General features: G+C 39.8%; 1 protein-coding gene across 5 annotated transcripts in view; it reads right to left on the bottom strand.

Moving 5' to 3' along the window:
• Nucleotides 1-18,665, bottom strand: part of ENTPD1 (ectonucleoside triphosphate diphosphohydrolase 1) — a 98,638-nt gene that overhangs the window by 49,267 nt on the left and 30,706 nt on the right. Inside the window, exon 1 of one of the 5 annotated variants that reach the window (XM_037138901.2) lies at nucleotides 6,478-6,640. The exons of the other annotated variants lie outside the window; for them this stretch is intronic. The gene's annotated coding sequence lies outside the window, so the exon portion shown is untranslated. Of the gene's footprint in view, nucleotides 1-6,477; nucleotides 6,641-18,665 lie in introns of those variants that run through there. 5 annotated transcript variants of the gene reach the window in all.

Raw genomic sequence — 18,665 nt, 5'->3', positions numbered from 1 at the left:
ACAAATTGCTAGTTTTTTAACTAGCCCCCTCCCATCTGGCAGCCATCAGTTTGGCCTTTATATCTATGCTTTTGTTTCAGTTTCGTTTGTTCATTTCTTTTGTTCTTTAGATCTCAGAAATAGGTGCAATCATACAGTATTTGTCTCTAACTTATTTCACTAAGCATAATACCCTCTATACCCACCCATGTTGTCACAAATGATAAGATTTCATTCTTTTTATGGCCAAGTAATATTCCATTGTAGTATATACCATCTCTTCTTTATTTAGTCATTTATTGATGGGCACTTAAGTTGCTCCCATAGTTGGCTATTGTAACTAATGTTGCAATGAACATAGGGGTCCACATATCTTTCTGAATTAATGGATTTCTTTGCATAAGTACCCAGAAGTGGAATTGCTGGCTCAGTAAGATAGTTCTATTTTTAATGTTTTGAGGAACCTCCATACTGTTCTCCATGGTGGCCACACCAATTTGCAATTCCACTAACAGGGCACAAGGTCAACTTCTAGAATCTTGAACCAGTGCTTACCCATCAGATAAAACAGTATAAACTTAGGGGGGAAAGTTTTAGCAACACAATTATCTACTGCTTCCAAACAAAAGAACAACAGAAGAAGTATACCACACTTTCCACCTTTTCCACTCCCCAAAGAACCTCAGTTTTGTTCAGATCCCTGCTACTCCTCCAAGCAAGCCAAACACCTCATGGGAAAGGGATAACACCAAACTCAGGGATAAGACTGATCTACATAATCTCACTCCCTCACCAGTGATTGGTTCAACAATGTGTATGTACCCCAAATGGCCCATGAGATTCTGGAGGCAGTCTGCTGTGGCAAATCTAGGAAAGGAAAAAAAGCATTCTCTCTTCTTCCTCAGACACTGTCATACCTGAATGGGATGATATTGAATGATGGCAGGGCAGAAGTGAAGAGAATGAGTCCTTGATGGCATTTTGAGCTCCTGAAACAACAAACCCTGATCCAATATTTCCATAAAACTTATACTGTTTTGAAAAAATAATAAAGGGAAACTTCCCTAATCTGGCAAAGGAAATAGACTTACAGAAAGTCCAGGAAGCTTAGAGAGTCCTAAAGAAGTTGGACCCAAGGAAGCACACACCAAGGCGCATCATAATTACATTACCCAATATGAAAGATAAGGAGAGAATCTTAAAAGTAGCTAGAGAAAAGAGTTACCTACAAAAGAATTCCCACAAGACTATCAGCTGATTTCTCAAAAGAAACCTTATATGCAAGAAAGGGCTGGAAAGAAGTATTCAAGATCATGAAAGACAAGGACCTACATCCAAAATTACTCTATTCAGCAAAGCTATCATTTAGAATGGTAGGGCAGATCAAGTGCTTCCCAGATAAGATCAAGTTAAAGGAGTTCATTATCACCAAGCCCTTATTATATGAAATGTTAAAGGAACTTATCTAAGAAAAATAAGATTATCAAAAATATGAACAGTAAAAGGACAAGAAACTCACAACTATCAACAACCAAACCTAAAAAAATAAAAACAAAAATAAAAATGAACTAAGCAAAAAACTAGAACAGGAGCAGAATCACAGAAATTGATCATGTGGAGGGTTATCAGTGGGGAGGGGGATGGAGAGGGTGGGATAAAAGGTATAGAGAATAAGAAGCATAAATGGTAGGTACATATAGACAGGGGAAGGTTAAGAATAGTATAGGGAATGGAAAAGCCAAAAACCTTATATGTATGACCCATGGACATGAACTAAGGTAGGGGAATTAGAGTGGGAAGGGGAGCTGCAGGGAAGAGGGGAATAAAGAGGAGAGAAAAATGGGACAACTCTAATAGCATAATCAATAAAATATTTTTTAAAACTTATGGTTAGATCCAGTTGAAGTTAGGATTTTAATATCTTGAAGTCAGAACATCCTGATACAACTGGTGTGGCAGAAATGTCCTGTTTGATGCCAGGGCTCTGGATCTGGAAGAGAGCCCCTTAAGTACTTACTACCTACCTCAGGGTTCCCAAAGTTGTGATACTGACAAACAGCTTATAGCAAGCACAGGCTTTGGATGAACAATTACAAATCTAGTATCCAATGGCAGCATACTGCAGCAGTGTTTCTACTGTACGGGAACTTTGAGTGCTTTACCCTCTTCCGGCTGTTCAAAAAGGTCTACTTATTTAATTTTTGTGTTTGCATAAGGATGAGAATTTTGCCATCTCATTTTTCTTCTGCATCTCTCTGGGCACTAATCTTAGTACTCAGTGAAAAAGACCAATAAGGTTCCTATTCTTTAGAGTTCACAATCTAGTTGGGGAGATAGATAAACCAGGAAAGTAGTACGTAAATAAGTGACTTCAGGTCATGATAAACACTAAGAAGAAGTTAAAACCAAGGAATGTTATGTAGTAACTTGTAAGCTGAGTTGGGGGGAATGATTCAACTGAAAGTTAGGAACACCTCTCTGAGAAGGTAACATTTGAGCCCAGACCTAGGCGATGACTAAACACCAGCTATGAGACAGAGTAAGAACATTCAGGAAGAGGGAACAGCAACAGCAAACATTCTGAGGTGGGAAACAGCCAGGTTTCTTCCTTTTCCTAATAAGAATATTTACTAATTCATTATTATCCCTGAACAGTTGAAAATATAGTTTTCCACATTTGCCTTGCCTTTGCAATGATATCCAAATTATTAGAATATACTCAAGCCCTTCATTAAATTCTCCTTATTAAAAAATTGATAAGAAAAGACTTGGATCAGAGAGAAAGTTTAGGAATTTTTCATATGCAATTTTCAAAAGTTTTAGTAACAAAAAAATAATAGTCAAGTTTGTTTTTCTTGTAACTGACTAGATTACCCAGAGAGAAGTAATTAAAATACTGTTTTCTATGGCCTATGGCAGGTAATGCTAGACATGGGGGTCCAGGTGGACTTATGAAAACTGAACCACTCAGGTGACTACCTCCTCTTCTTGGACCCCCCAGTGCTCCTTCAAATGCCATGCCTGCTACAGCCAAGTTCTATTATGGAAATTTCACAGTGACTGTCTGCCCCCTGAAAAGCCCTTCATTTGCCTTGTGGATTACAGCAATGTGGTTTCTATCATACAATGGAAAATGATTTCAAGAAATATTTTTATCAAAAGTATCTTATGGCAAAGTGTTTTGTTTTCCTTTGAACTGTCTCATTATTCTGGAGAATTCAAGACTACCTCTTCCCTTCCATTTTTTTTCTTTTCCTGTGACAAATGAGAAGGATTTTCTGTTTAAAGTAAGAGAATAGGTAGACGTTTCAACTCTTCATTTAACAGAGAAACAAAATTGAAGAAAACCCAGGCTTTGAGTAGACACAGACTGATTTCAATACAAGTAGCTATGTCAAAGGCAGGAAAAAAAAAAAGGATTTTGATTCTTGCAGAAACAGTATCATCCTATTACAGTGAAGTTAGTATACTATCAAAGTGAAGATCAGAATTATTTAATTTTGTGCTCAGTCAAAATTCTGTACAGAGAAACCTCAGCATCTTAACTTCATGATACCAAAGATATCTTAAAATTTTACTCCATTAATAATAAGATTTGGGGTGTTGGCCAGACGTGGTGGGTCTCAGGCAAAAACAAAAGTTTTGCATTTCCAGTTCTGCAGATCCAGTGTGACTCACTAGATTCAAATTGTTTCCAGTTTCTGATGGGTCACATCCAGACTAATCTTGGCTTGTCACATAGAGAACAAGACAGCAAACATAGACAAGGACTGGTGAATAAACAGTGCGGCGCTATGGACCTCCCTATGTTTACACAGCCCAGTGATGGAACCATCACTGAAGCTCAGGAAACTGGTCCTAAACTGGCCTTGCTATTCCCCCAGTTCCCAGAGTCAAAGTCTCCACACCATCTCTGCCATCTCCCTTCCTCTCCATCAAGGAGTTCTTCTTGGTGACATATTTAAATTATTCTCACACTAGGGCTTTAAGGTCTTTCTCAGTCACTTCATTCCAGCTGCCTTAGACCCATCATCTTCTACAATGCTATCCAATCCTGTTCCTGTCCCCACCTCTTCTACAATGGCCCTTTCAGATATGCCCCACCCCCTTTCTAAATCTTTTTCCTATCAGAATCCATACCTTGTGTGGCTGCAGAAACCTTCCATACCTGACATTGCCGGAGCTCTTCCTGATCAAGAATTTAAGGTAGCTTCTTACTTCCAGGTGAAAGCTACGCTGGTCTACCTAGATCTCTCAGCCCTTTGGAAATTTAAGCTCTTCCCATCTCACAATTCCAATAAACAGATATTTGTTTCAAAGATCATAATGCTTAACATTATGACCAGTAGAATGTAAGTTCTCTGAGTGAAGGGACTTCCCCCCCCCCCCAGCTTGTTCATTGCTGTATTCCCAGTTGAATGAATAGATGAATTTTGGCTTCTGACTTTTCCTGGAAATTTCTAAGATTTCCTTCTCTTGGAATTTAATGTCTTTCTTTCTTCACTAAGTCTTTTCCTTGTCTCCTTCAAAATCAGCCTCAATAGGAGGATGTGCTCCCCTCAGTGTGCTTCAGAGCTCAATTGTTCTTCTGGTAGTCATTTTGTCCTGTGCTATCCCTAGATATTTAATGGATTGACCCATTTCAGTTTGGGAGTACTATAGCTGTTGTTGGGGGAGAGAGCTGTGCTTCATTTACTCTTTAAATTAGTCATTCAACATTTATTTGTTAGATGTATTATGCCATGCACTAGACCTGCCCTAGGCTCTGAGCTACAGCAGTGAACAAAACAGATAAATGACCCCATTTTCATGGTGCTATATTTTAGTTTGGGGGAAAAGATAATGCGCAAGATAAATAAGTAAAATTTATAGTATGTTACATAATTATAACTATTAAGGAAGGAAAGAAAGGAAAAGTGAAAAGCAAGGATAGGGTAGTTAGGAAAGGCTTCTCTGAGATGGTGATATTGAGTATAAGAAGAATGCATGTATACCTCTAGGGCAAGAGCATATAAGGCAACCAGAACTGCATGTGCAAAGGCCCTTAAATGGGACAATGCCTGACCAGGAGTCCAATGTGGCCAGAAGAGTGATGAGGGGAGAACAGTAAGAGATGGTCAAGGAGGTAGTTAGTTGCCTTGCTTGTAAGACTTTGCAGGTTCCAGTGAGAGTTTTTCCTTTACCTAAAATGCTATGACTTACTTCTAGTCATTTGTATAATCCACATGAAGCACCAGCATTGGGGCCTTTAAAGTCCTCAGAGAAGGGAGGGTGTGGCTTTTTAGACAGCACATCCCTGCCTCTTGTGAGGAGGTACTAAAGGCACTTCAATGAGGTCAGGTCATGAGACAACCACACAGCCAAGTTTGAAGTCCTGGCTCTGTTAGAATAAAGCTTGTGCCAAGACCAAGGCTGGGAAGATGCAACAAGAAGGAGTAAACACCATCACATGAAGGTCTTCTCTATACCTTGTGATCTTGGCAGCTCATGACTAAAGAACGTTGACTGAGTGAGCATTATCATGAGGAGTTACCAAGCCAACAGTCACCAGTATCCAACAGCATAAAGTCAGATTCCATAGACTTCTGAGGGGTGGCTCAAGTGAAAGCAGAGCCCAGACAAGTTCACCTTTGCTCTGTCTTGTTCCTCGTGTGCAAAATGGGAATCCTAATAGTACCTACATCATAGGGTTGCTAAGTCACATTCAACGAACTAACAATACATAACAGCCTATGCTTAGAGCCTTCACTGTATTCCAAATTCTGCTCTTAGCACTTTAAATATAGCAACTAATATAACCCTCACTACAACCCTATGCGGTAATGTACTATTATCTATATCAGTTTCCCAGGACTGCCACAACAAATTACCACAAACTTGGTAGTGATTTAACAGAAATTTATTCTCTCACAATTTGGAGGCCAAAAGTCCAGGTGTTAACAGGGCCAAAGGCTCTGAAGAAGATTCCTTTCTTGCCTCTTCTACCTTCTGCTGGCTCTTGGAGCTCCTTGGCTTGTGGGTCTCTCACTTTAGTCTCTGCTTCTGTTTGCACATGGCCTTTTTCTCTCTCCTTTGACTTATCAGGACAGCAGTCATTGGATTTAGGACCCACCTTAAATCCAGAATTATCTCATTTTAAGATTTTTAATTATATTTGCAGAGACCCTACTTCTAAATAAGGTCATAATTACAGGTACTATTATTATTATTATCATTTTACAGATTAGTAAATGGAGTCACACAGAGGTTAAGTTGCCCAAAATTGCACAGATGTAAATGTTGGGGTCCTGGGCATCCTGGGTCCAGAGGCTAAGCGTTTCACCATCATGCTACCCTATACCATATAACTGTGGCTCACTGCAGTGCCTGGTACATGGTACTAATGCTATATGTGAAAGTCAATCTCATCACCCAGAAATGAAAAGTGATAGGCTTTGATGATTTGGCTGGAAGGGCTGTCTGGACTGTTGTCAATAATGATACCAGACAATGTCATACCTTTAAAAATATAAAAGTGATTGGTCCCTGAGAGTCACAAGCTGACAGCTAGGTGGCCGAGGTGGAAATTATGATTCTCAGGGAGTTTGAGGACTTGCTCAAAGTCATAACTCTTGCAAATGGCAGTGCAAGGATTTGATCCTAGTCTCTCCATTCCATTGCTTCATCCATGGCCCTGCATTAGAGACATGTAGAAATTACTCAGGTTCATTCCTTTTCAGTCGACCTGACACAAAAGAACTCACCCAGATGGCAATGAGAAGATCTTAGTCTATTTCATATATTCCCAACCCCATTTTTTCCCAATTAATAAATCCAGAGTTGAGTTTGAAGATAAAGCAGTTTAATTTGGTTGGGGGTTTTTCTTGCCTGTTTTTAAATCAAGGAAGTCAGTGCAATGTCAATAAATATACAAATGCTAAAAACGAACTTCAAGGCCTCAGTGATGACCAATTAGTTAAAGAGCAAAATTCAAAGAAGATGGAGGGAAAGCAAGAGGGACATAGGAATGACAGAGAATAAGAAGAGCAGAAGAAAGATGTGTGTTTAGGGAAATGAAAAGAGAAGTAGAAAGATAGGTAATTGAGTAAATAACCCATGTCCTAGCTCACTGATTTTTTGAACCACAGACTTCAAAGGAAGTTATTTGCATTACTTATGATCTTTTATTTCTACTCTTTCAAATGTTGATTAGCTGATTATTCTTGGTTCACAGCTCTTTGGTAAGAAAAGGAGTGCATTTACCTTAAAATAGCCTAGGTGATCCTGGGTGAATGCCTCAGAGACTCAGCTTTGGGTGGGACACAGGAAGTGGAAACAGGAGAAGGGTTCGGGGGTGGGGAAACAAGCTCTTCCTGCCAATCCCCATGCTCCCTACCCCATAGTTCTTGTTGTGGGTTGCAATCCTCTCAGATTAGCAGCAAGTAACTGACTTTGCACTTGGTGTGACTGACTCTAAAAACGTTAATGACTGCAAAAATCAAATGCCAACATGGGCTCTATCTGTGGGAAATAAGGAAGCAAAAGATTCCCCTTCCCTTGCTTTCCTCCTCACTTCCTCCCACCATACCATCTACCTCCTCATCCACACCCTTTGGCCTCTCCTAAATTCTTTTGGACATAGATTGCATGGAGCACAATAAGTCTTTGTGGGCATTGTGGAATCCCATATTCAAATATAGGGTTGGCAAGGAGGAGGGTTGTTTCCGTTGAAGTGATATCACTGAGACTGCAGACAGGAATTCCCTGTGTCCCAGCCAACAAGTGTAACAATCTCATGTATTGATGGTCTCTGCAGTAAGCACATTGCTTCCACTAAATGAATCCCCTTCCACATCTGAAATTGAAGAATTATGCCCTGGGGACTCTACAATTTCTCAAAGCAGCTGCATTTCTCAACAAGCCTTGGTTATTTGTAGCCAATGAGAAAGACTGAGAAAATCTGTATGACCATATATCACTGGTGTGGGGGTCATGGTGTGGAGGGAGTGAACTGACCCACCCAGATCACCTAGCCTTACAGTTCACTGTGTTCTATATCTTACATTCATAAGTCCTCTCATTTCTACCTGCCCATTTTTGTATCCATAAGGTACAAAAGTCAGAAGCAACATAAAAATATTCCTGCAACATACAAATATTCCATAAAAATGGCATAAACAAAATAAAAAATGACGAACTGGGGAAAATGTTTACAACCATGAAATACTTGGTTTCCTTAATATATATAGTCATTAAAACACATTAAGAAAATGATCAACCCACTTAATAGAAAAATGGACAAAGCATATGAATAGATGATTCAAAAGAAGAAATATATATATTCTCAATATATTAAATGTATTCTAATTAACCTTAATTAAAGAAATATAAATGAAAAATAATAAGATACTTTTATTACTTCTTTTTTCTCAATAATTTTATTTAGTTATTTTTCAAGTACAGTTTTTTGCCTGTTTCTCCCATCCCGGCCCCCCCACCCCATGGTCCCCACCTCCCTCCCATTTCCACCCCCCAGGTTCTCATCCCTGTGTTCTTCATATTTGCTTCTCCAAACCCCACCCCTTTTTCCCCCTTAAATTCCCTTTTATTACTTCTCAGAATAGCAAATCTTAAAAGTTTGATAAATATGTAATAATATTACATACATATTAGAACAGCCAAAATAAAAATATTGACACTACCAAATGTTGACAAGTATGCAGGGCAACTGGAACTCTTTTACATTGCTGTTAAGAATGTAAAATGGCACAGACACTTTTCAAAGAGTTTGGCAGTTTCTTATGAAGTTAAACATATACTTATCCTATAACCAAGCAATCCCACTCTTAAGTATTTGCCCAAGAAGAATTAAGACAAAGACCTGTCTCCACAAAAACTGTACCTATATTTCTAATAGCATTATTCATTATCAAAAACTCAAAATAATCCAAATGCTCACCAACTACTGAATGTACCAAAATTGTAATAAAACCATATGATGGCATTCTACTCAGCAATGGAAAGGGCATAAACTACTGATAAATGCAATGAGATGGATGAAACTCAAAAGCCTTATGCTAAATGACAGAAGGCAGACTCAAAAGGCTATGTACTATATGATTTCATTTATATGCTATTCCGGAAGAGGCACAGCTAAGGACAAAAAATTAAATCAGTGAGCAAAAGTGCAGAGACAGAAAGTCAACTACAAAGGGCCACAAGGAAACTTTTTGAGATGACAGAATACTCTTGGAGTAGAATACTTTTGGTTAGATAACTATACATATTTATTAAAATTCATCAAAATTTACACCTGAAAAGGGTAAATTTAACTGAAAATTCCATAAAGAAATTGTATATATTAATAAGGATGTGTGGAAACAGTCACTTCTTACATATTAGTTGGAGTAAAAATTCATATTACCTCCTTGGTGGGGTAATATTATCAAAAAGTACATATATCTTTTGACCCAAGAATTTTACTTCTAGAAGTTTAATATGCTGATGACATTTATGAATGTATAAAAAGTTGCACATATAAGCATTATTTGTAAAAGTAAGATTAAAAATGACTAAAGGTCCATTAATCGAGGTCTGGCTATATGAATTCTGGTACAGCTATATATAATACTATGCAGGCATGGAAAAGGTTGAGATCCATGAATGTTGATGCAAACTATCTTCAAATATTTTATACGTTAAGAGCAAGATATGGAATAATAGGTGTAGTATGTTCTTACTGGATAAAGGCATAGTCAACTCTGAAAGGTTACAGATTCACTAAGAGGACTCAGCATATACTCATACTTGCAGCTAAGATTCATTATAGTGAATCTTATCATTCATAGTGGAAGGATATGAAGCAAAATCAGCAAAGAGAAAGTATGAGACAAAGTCTGGGGAAAACCAGATGCAAGTGTCCCAAGGGTCTTCCCTCAACTGTGAGGGAAGTAAAGTCCATAGGACATAATTCCCCCAACTGTGAAATGTCTATCAGTGAAGCATACCAGAGACCCTGTTCCCAAGGCTTTCATTAAAGGCTAGTACAATAGGCACCTTCCATCTAGCATTCACCGATATTCCAAATTCCCCAAAGAAAAGTGGATGCCCAGCACAAACCAAGTGCCCTGCACGAATAGTCCAGGCACAGCAAGCCAATCCTGTCAGTTCTCAGAATGGTAAGAACATCCCTGAAATCCAAACTCCAAGACATCAGCCATTGGCCCACCCTGAAAGTAGATACCCCAAGGATAGCAGTTCCTGCCTGCATGTTAATTCCCTTCTGCACTGAACAATTCTTAAAATATTTTACCACATGATCTTCCTTACTCCCTCTTTTTTCCCCTCCCTTCTCTCTTCTCTTTCCTCTGGCCCTCCCTTATCTATCTTCCTTCTTTTATTCCTTCCCTCCTTAATTCTCTAAACAATTTAAAATTCTTAGTAGAAATTCCTGATAACCCACAGGCTTTGAGTTGAAGAATGTTTCCAGTTTGGAGTAAATGGCAAAGATGGTAGGAGCCTGGAAGATGGGCATGGGGAAGTGGGAAGTTGTACACTGGTGGTCTAATATTGACTTTTCTGCTATCTGCCCACTCTCCTATCCTACTAGCCACTCACTAACCTGGTTAGTCCAAGCAGCCATCTCTTGGTCTCCACTGATTCATTCTTTCCAGATCATAATATCTTTCCATAATATCTTTTGTATACTTTGAGGCAGAATTGTCAGGTCTTACTTGATAGGACTTTGGATAGATTCAAAGCTTTGTCTTGATGGAAATTTGGCCCTACCTCTTAGAAACCTCGTCTGTTATCTATCAGTACAAAAAGGAATGCTCTCTGGTTAAGATATGATCAAGTTTCTAAATGTCTGTGGTAATTCTGTCACAGATCATCTGGTATCTAAGCAGCTGGCTCTCTTCAGCCATCAACACTGAGTAACGACATTTCAGATACGTGAAAACTCAATCTGAAATTGATTAGTATCTAGTTTTTGTCAAAGGCGTGACAGATACAACTGATATTTGGGAGGGGCAAACTAAGAGCCCCCAGATTTTCTTAAAGCATATTTTCTGTATTTATTTAGTAAGGTAGAAGGCAGGAGGGGTTAGAGAAAGGTCCCTGGACCTTGGAGAAAGAAGTGTCCTCCTCAAGCAAAATTGGTTAAAACCAATACATGACAGATGAAAGCAGCTCCTACCAAAATTGCCCACTCTTTAAAAAGTATGTTCAATCTTTTGACCTGAGTATTTAGTCAAATCCAAAGTACAACTAAGAAAGTGGTGTCCTTCTCAATTTCGTACTCTAAATGAAGAAAGAATGTGTGAACATGGTGATTTCAGGTCATCTGCATGGAGTGAAAAGGCAACAACTAAAAGAATTGGTCGGTGTAGTATGTCTCCAGTGAGGTCTAGGGGGAGAAGGTGCTTGGGCCCATGACTCACGTATGCCATTTTCCTAAAAGTTCTTCCTTCATAATGCTGAAAGATAGCCTCCTAAAATACCAGTAATCAAACTAACAGCTCCTACTATTATTTAATGTCCACCAAGTTATCTTGCCATGATACTTGAAAAAAAATTAGGTGATCATTGTTAAACAGTAAGTGGGTATGTATGCCTATCTTTTATGTCTATCTTTTGCATGTTTGGTTTCACAAGATTCTCATTCTTTTTATTCCACAAGGGAAAATAGATTGTCTTTCCCCATAGATGCAATGCAGAGACCACAAGTACCCAAGTACAGCTCAACCTGTGCACTTCTTGCTCACAGCTAGGTGGTCTGCTCTTTCATATTTGCCCAGACTCACCAAGGTAGGAGGGATGCAGTGGAACAAGGAAGCAGAGTTGGAAGGTCAAAGTAGGTAAGAGATGATTCTACCCTGACAGATGTGGCTCAGTGGGTTGGGTGTCATCCCACAAACAGAAAGGTTGCTGGTTCATACCCAGACAAGGTTATGAGTCAAGTCCCTGTTTGGCGGCATGCAAGAGGCAGCCAATTCTTTCTCTCCCTCGCTTTTTTTCTCCTCCCTTCCCCTTTCTCTAAAACTAAGTAAATAAAATTTAAAATTTAAAAAAATTTAAGAGTAATTCTGTATGCTTTTTCTTCTTTGGAATTACAATGTTTTGAATGGAGGAAAAAGTGTATTGACCTCAGCAAAAGCTCAGGATACCCAACAAAAGGAAGCATACAGTATGGTACTTGGGGATGATGGATAAAATATTTTAAATTCTTCCTAGACATATCTGCAAACCCAAAGACTCTGGGAGCACATGATTTGAAGGGGAAAATTTTACTCCACCTTCTGGGAAAGTCTTCATTATCTACAATTGACCTCAGGGAATGATGCACTGGTAGACTCATCTTTAGGGACAAGACAGTTAACTTGAATTACAAAGACATTGTTGGGCTCACCCTCCACCTATTCTCTCAGGACTGGGTGGGGAAAGGCTACTTCCTATCTTCTCAGAGCTTTGGTATTTTTGTTCCACTTTTCTTACCTTCAGGTCTCTCCCTATGCATCCCCAGTGAGCTGATCTAGGCCACGCCAATTGTTGTTTGTTTGTTTAGTTGGTTTTTTCTCCTTGCACTCTGTGCATTTCTAAACTCCACCTCCCCACAACTCACTCACTCTTTGATCCACCACTCCTGAATTCGGCACCACCATTCCTGTAGCAGGGGTGTCCAAACTTTTAGCATCTCTGGGCCACATTGGAAGAATTGTCTTGGGCCACACATTAAACACACAAACACTAACGAAAACTGCTAAGCAAAAAAAAAAGGTTTTAAGTAAATTAATGATTTTGTTTGGGACTGACTTCATAGCCATCCTGGGCCACAGGTGGCCTGTGAGCCTCATGTTGGACATCCTTATATAAAAGCCACTCACACAAATATCCAAAGAACAATTCCCCATATTTATACTCCCTGTAGAATTTGATGCTGTTAACTTTTTTTAAATTCTCACTTGAGGATATGTTTATTAATTTTATAAAGAGAGGAAGGCAGGGAGGTGGAGAGAGAGAAACATTCATGTGAGAGAGAAATACTGATCAGTTGCTACACATCCCTAACCAGGGATCGAATCTGCAACCTAGGTATGTGCCTTGACTGGGAATCAAACCCACAACCTTTTTGGTATACAGGATGACACTCCAGCTGAGCCACCCAGCCAGGGCTTAATACTATTAATTTCTTGACACTACAAACATTCTCTTTCTTGGCTCTTTTAACAGTGGGCTCTTCTAGTAGTTCTCCTACTTTTCTGACCTCTACTTTGCTGGCTTCTCTTTCTCCTTGTACCCTGTAAATAGGGATGTACCACAGAGCTCCATCTTGGAAACTTGGCTCATCTCATTTTAAATACATTCACCCAACTGAACAATGATGATTTCCTAATCTTTATGGGGATGACTCCTTAATCTCTATAGCAATGATTCCCTGACATGTACCTCCAGTCCAGGACTTTCTCTTGACTCCCAATCTATAATTCTAGTCCCCCACTGGACATCTCTTTTGGTGTTCTATCATCAAGCTCACCATGTTCTTTCTCATTCAAATTTTTCTGCATAATCTTCTCAGTGAAGGTCACTACCATACCCCCAGCTTCCCTAGACTCCTTTTCTTCCAATCAAACTCCAGATTTTGTTTATTATACCCACTAAGTATCTCTCAAATCTATTTGCTTATTCTTTATTTCTTGACTGGATTCCTACAACAGCTTCTTTAGTGGCCTGCCTACATCTAGCTCTTCTCTTTTCCATCCTCAACTTTGAAGCCAACGTGACCCATACAACAGTGCAGACCTGATTATGCAACCCACCAGTGTCAACTTCTTCAATGATACCCATGTGTCTCAAAATAAAAGTCAAACTCTTTAACAACAAGTTTAAGGCCATGTCCCCCCACAATCCAGGCATAGTTCAAGGTATTAGTTTCTAAATTGGCCCTTCTTTTTCATATTCTCATGCTGTGTACAATGTCCTTTTTCTTTCTTCTCTTTAAAATACTCTTCTTTCCTCTCTTCTTTATCTAGCTAACTCCAGCTTATGAGGAAATTGAGGCTGGGGATCAGCAGTTTACGTGTCACCACTTCTAAGAAGTCTTCTTAAAAGTCTTCTGCCCTTCTCTAGTGATGAATTAAATACTCTCCTTTGCATCTGTCTCAGCACCCCTCCCACAATACTATACATAGCCTTTCACCCATGTCAGTCTCATTGAGGACAACACCTTAAGAACAGAGTGTACCTTTTAGATCTCCAGAAATCATCAGAGGTCTGGCCTGTGTCACTACTCCATATGTTAGTTGAATAAATAACTGGATAGGATTGATTTGAATGTTTATCACACAATGGTTTCTATCAAGAAAAGGGAGGTTGCTGTTTGATTATTACAAATGTGTTTTAACATCTCAACTCCATGCTTCTATTTTTAGCGAGCTGCCAGGCAACCTCAGCTTCAGTTTGCATGTATTGTAGGAAACAAGAGGACAGATGTTTGGGCAGTAAATCCCAAACTTGGGTCCCAGAGCTTAGTCATGAACTCCATGAAATATTTTCTCACTGAATTACCGGAAATAATAGAGTCAAATGATATGTTTATAATAGAAGGAAATACACATTTAGTTTTTTCTAAGCAAGAATAGTTAACTCTGCATTGTTTCAGAGAATGAATCACTCTGATCAAAGAGAGGCTGTACACTTAGGTGAAACCAATGCATCCCCTCCTTTATAAGTATGTAATGACCCAATGGGATAGAATCTCAACTCTGACTTTTACTAGCTATGTGACTTGGGCAAGTTACTTAACCTTTCTAAATCTTTATTTTCTAGGCCAAAATTCTATCACTTACTTCAGGAAATTGATATGAGAACACAGAGAGCTCTGCATGAAAAGAGTGCTCAGCCAGCCCCACGGTCTCAGTTACTACTGTCCATTTTTTTTGAGAAATACTCTAACTTATCTTTAGTTCACACTTGTGTTCTTGACCTTTCAGCTGCCTCTTAGACCTTTTAGCTTGGATGACTCATAGGCACCTCAAACCTATTCTGCCCAAACAGAATTCATGCTTCCTCCCTTTACCCCATACCTGTTCATCCTATAGTTTTGCATATCTCAATATCCATAGCTCGGTGAACATCTCTTCTAATCATCCAGTTGTGACACCAGGAAAAATGGCATCATCCTCCATTCCTTTGTCACCCTGACCCTTCATATCCAAGCAATGCACTTACTCAGCAAATGTTACTGAGACCTTGTGTCAAGTGCTAAGATTCTACCTCCCAAAGACTTTGATGTCCACCCATCCTTCTCCATCACACTGCCTGCTTCTTAGGCCAACCACCACCACCTCCCATGGCATGCCCCCAACTTGTCTCCCTGCATCCAGTCTTGCTTCTTGACAATTTGCTTTGCTTTCAGCCAGAGAAGTCTTTTCAAAGTGTGGATATGATCACTTACCCCTAATTACTTAAAGCATTTCATAGCTTCCCCATTACTTTAGAATAAAGACCAAAATTCTTTATGTAAATCATAGGCCCTACATGTTCTGCCCCTTCCCTGGTTTCTAGACTCTTATCAGCCATTTCCTCACTCTTTTCACACTTCACAATGTCTTTCACATTTTTGATATCTGTGATTCTTTACCAAAACCCCAAGAAGATAAAGTGGTAGCAGCCAAATCATCTTTTTAAAGGAGGGCCTCCTTTCAGCCCTCACTTCACCATTCCTCCTCTGGCACAGAGCCCTAGAGCATTTTTTTACTCTGCCTAGAACATTGTTCCCCCAACTGTCTTTGCTTAGCTATTTTCTACTCAGCTTTCAGATGTCAGCTAAAAAGTCACATCCTCAAGGATGCCTCAGAGAACACTTCTATGAATGCTGAGCTAGCTGGCACTTCTCATATCACCCTAAACTCATTCTTCATATCACTTAAGGCCACTGTAATTACCTACAAGCTTAAGTGTTCCACCACTCCAGTCATTCTCAATTCTAGCTGCGCATCAGATTCAAGGGGGGGAACATTGTGAAAATACCAACTCCAGAGATCCACCCCAGACTAATTAAATTAGAACCACTGAGGTGGAGCCTCAGCATTGTTATTTTTTAATGGCTTCCTGGTGCACCTAATGTGCAGCCAAGGTTGAGAACCACTGGCTCAGAGGGCATGGACTATGTCTGCTTATCCACAACCGCCAAACAAGCAGCATCGGCTTTCAGCAGGCACTCGATAAATGGGAACTGTAGTTATGATTGTTGTTGTTGTTGTCGTTATTATGGTCAATTTGTTATGATTAAGATCATAACTTTTTTTTTCACATTTTTGGCAACTGTTATTACAGGAAAATAAAATTGTAACAGCCAAATCATCTTCTTAAAATTCAGCAAGTTTCTATTTTTCCTGTTGACATAGAGCTTCAGTTAAGGACTGGCTAGAACAGACTAGACATAATGTTTTCATAACAAAGCACATCTCCAAGGTGGAACAAAATGTAGCATATTAAGAAGTTTAATTAATATTATCCAATTTCTTTTTGTGCAGGTATGTATTAGTAATCATAGTCATTTCAATAGTACCTTTGTAATGACATGAGTTAATTAGATGGACCACTGCTTCCTCATTCTGATACTATTTAACCTTTCTCTCTTACAGATTTTCTCTCCTGTAACTTGACCTATTTTAGTAAGAAATTGTCTACCCCACTTCCCAACCTGGCTTAGTGGTTATGACTAGAATTCCTTTGGCTCATAGTTTTCCTGTTCAGAGAACCTTCTGAAAACATAGTTTCTGTAACCCAGTTCTCAGCCATAAACCTGCTCGGAATCACCTGGACGGCTTGTTAATACAAAAATTGCTGAATACCAACCACAGAGTTTCTGATTCAGTCTGTCTGGGGTGAGGCCAGAGAATTTGCATTCTAACAGGTTGCTAGGTAATGTTGCAGCTGCTGCTCCACAGACCACACTTTGAAAACCACTGCTTTGACTCACGACTCTGTAGCTACCCCCTAGTTAAAGATTAATAATTTTAAAAAATAGAAGAGCAGTTGTGAGGCCTTTTAGGGGTACTGGGTGAAGGCCGCCCAGTTTATTCTTCACATTTAAAGCACTGTCATCAGCCTTTCTACCATCATTTCAGAGGCACTTTCTCTGTGCTCTTTTTGTGAACAACTCAACATATCCTTCCCACCTATGATTTTCTCCTTTTATAAGAAAGAGATCACGAAGATGTGTGGGGGCAGCACACCTCCTGTCAGTACCTAATGGGAAACTCCCTCAGCCACTCTCGTTGCCGCTGTAAAGCCAGCCAGCTTTGTGAAGTCACCTTCATGATCGGTTAACACAAGGGTGGGAGGAGGACTGAACCGGAAGCTAGGGAATTGCCAAGAAGCTCTTCAAGAAATGCTCTTCAAAAAATGAGCTTCAAAATCATTTTGGAGATTTTTGTGACTGAATGCAGGTCTGGCTACCTGCTGCGCTGAAAGCCAATACTCAAGAGGCAGGTGATGATGTAAAAGAAAATTTATTCAGATGCCAGCCACCTGGAAGAGGAGGGACTCTAATGTCTCAAAGCTAATTTTCCTGGGAAGATGGGGGACTCATCTCTTAAAGCCCATCTCCACCTCTCAGTGCAGGCCGACGTTTTTATAACGAAGAGATCAAGGGAGGGAGTTGAAAAGTTCTCTACGTGCAGATGAGCACAATCTACTCCAATAAGGACGGAGATGGTCCTGTGGGCATCACCCTGATTTAGTCATCCTGACTTCAGTCATTCTGGCTTTATGTTTAGAGGTGAGCAAATCTCCTGGAGCTGGGATGCCTGAAGGTCAGAGGCAGTATCTTTTGAAGTTAGTTCCTAGGATTCTTAAACAAACATGCTGTTTATCATCAAGCTGCATATTAGCCAGAGTCAGCATTTACAAAAACAATGTCAGAAGAATTGTGTGTGTGTGGGGGGGGGGGGGGTTTACAATTTCCCTGCTGTTACAGTTTCAGCAGGGATTGGGAGGGAGAGAGGTAGGATAAGGAATTCCAAGCCACCCCAAAGGATGCTCCTGAGCCCACCACCAGCATCCTGGCAAGATGCTAGGCAAGCAAGCGAGACACTACCCCTGGAATAAACAGCTAGTGAACACGAATTTTGAACTTTTCCCTAAAAGCCCTTAGGACAGAAGACCCAGGGCACATTCCCTCTGGGAACAAGCTGGGCCTTTTCCCTCCCCGTCTCCTTCCCCAAAAAGCATGCTACCTTTACCTTCCTCTCCCTTAAGCTCTAAGGACACTTTTTTTTTTTTTGCCTTTGTAATTTGTTTCCTGGCTCAGTTCTTCTGCCACTCACTTTTACCTCCATAACTTTCCAAATAAACTGTTCTTACAGTTTGAGTGTGGGCTCTGAATTCTTCCCTAGTGAGAACCCAAGTACTGAGGTTGCTGCATCAAGGTCCAGTCTGGCCCCACTGGTCTAATACTGGGTTCTGTTCAAACTGTCAACACTGGTACCCTCTGGCAACTTTAGCATCACTCAAACAATTGTGTATTCTTCCCTAAGCTCAGTTTTCTCTCGGACTTTATTGGCATCTTCAGGCTTTCTACCATTGCAACTTTTAAAATACCCCATGAAAGTGATATATCTTTTTCAGATGAAAAAAGTCTCAAAGTTGAAAAAATTCTTAGAATTCAACCACTCCAAGGTTCCCAGCCCTGACTAGGATAA

The sequence above is a fragment of the Artibeus jamaicensis genome, unplaced genomic scaffold (assembly GCF_021234435.1).
Source record: "Artibeus jamaicensis isolate MK-2021 breed Jamaican fruit bat unplaced genomic scaffold, CSHL_Jam_final contig_252, whole genome shotgun sequence".
Lineage (NCBI taxonomy): Eukaryota > Metazoa > Chordata > Mammalia > Chiroptera > Phyllostomidae > Artibeus > Artibeus jamaicensis.
The sequence above is the reverse complement of the archived record's forward strand: the minus strand, read 5'-3'. Positions and strand labels throughout refer to the sequence as shown.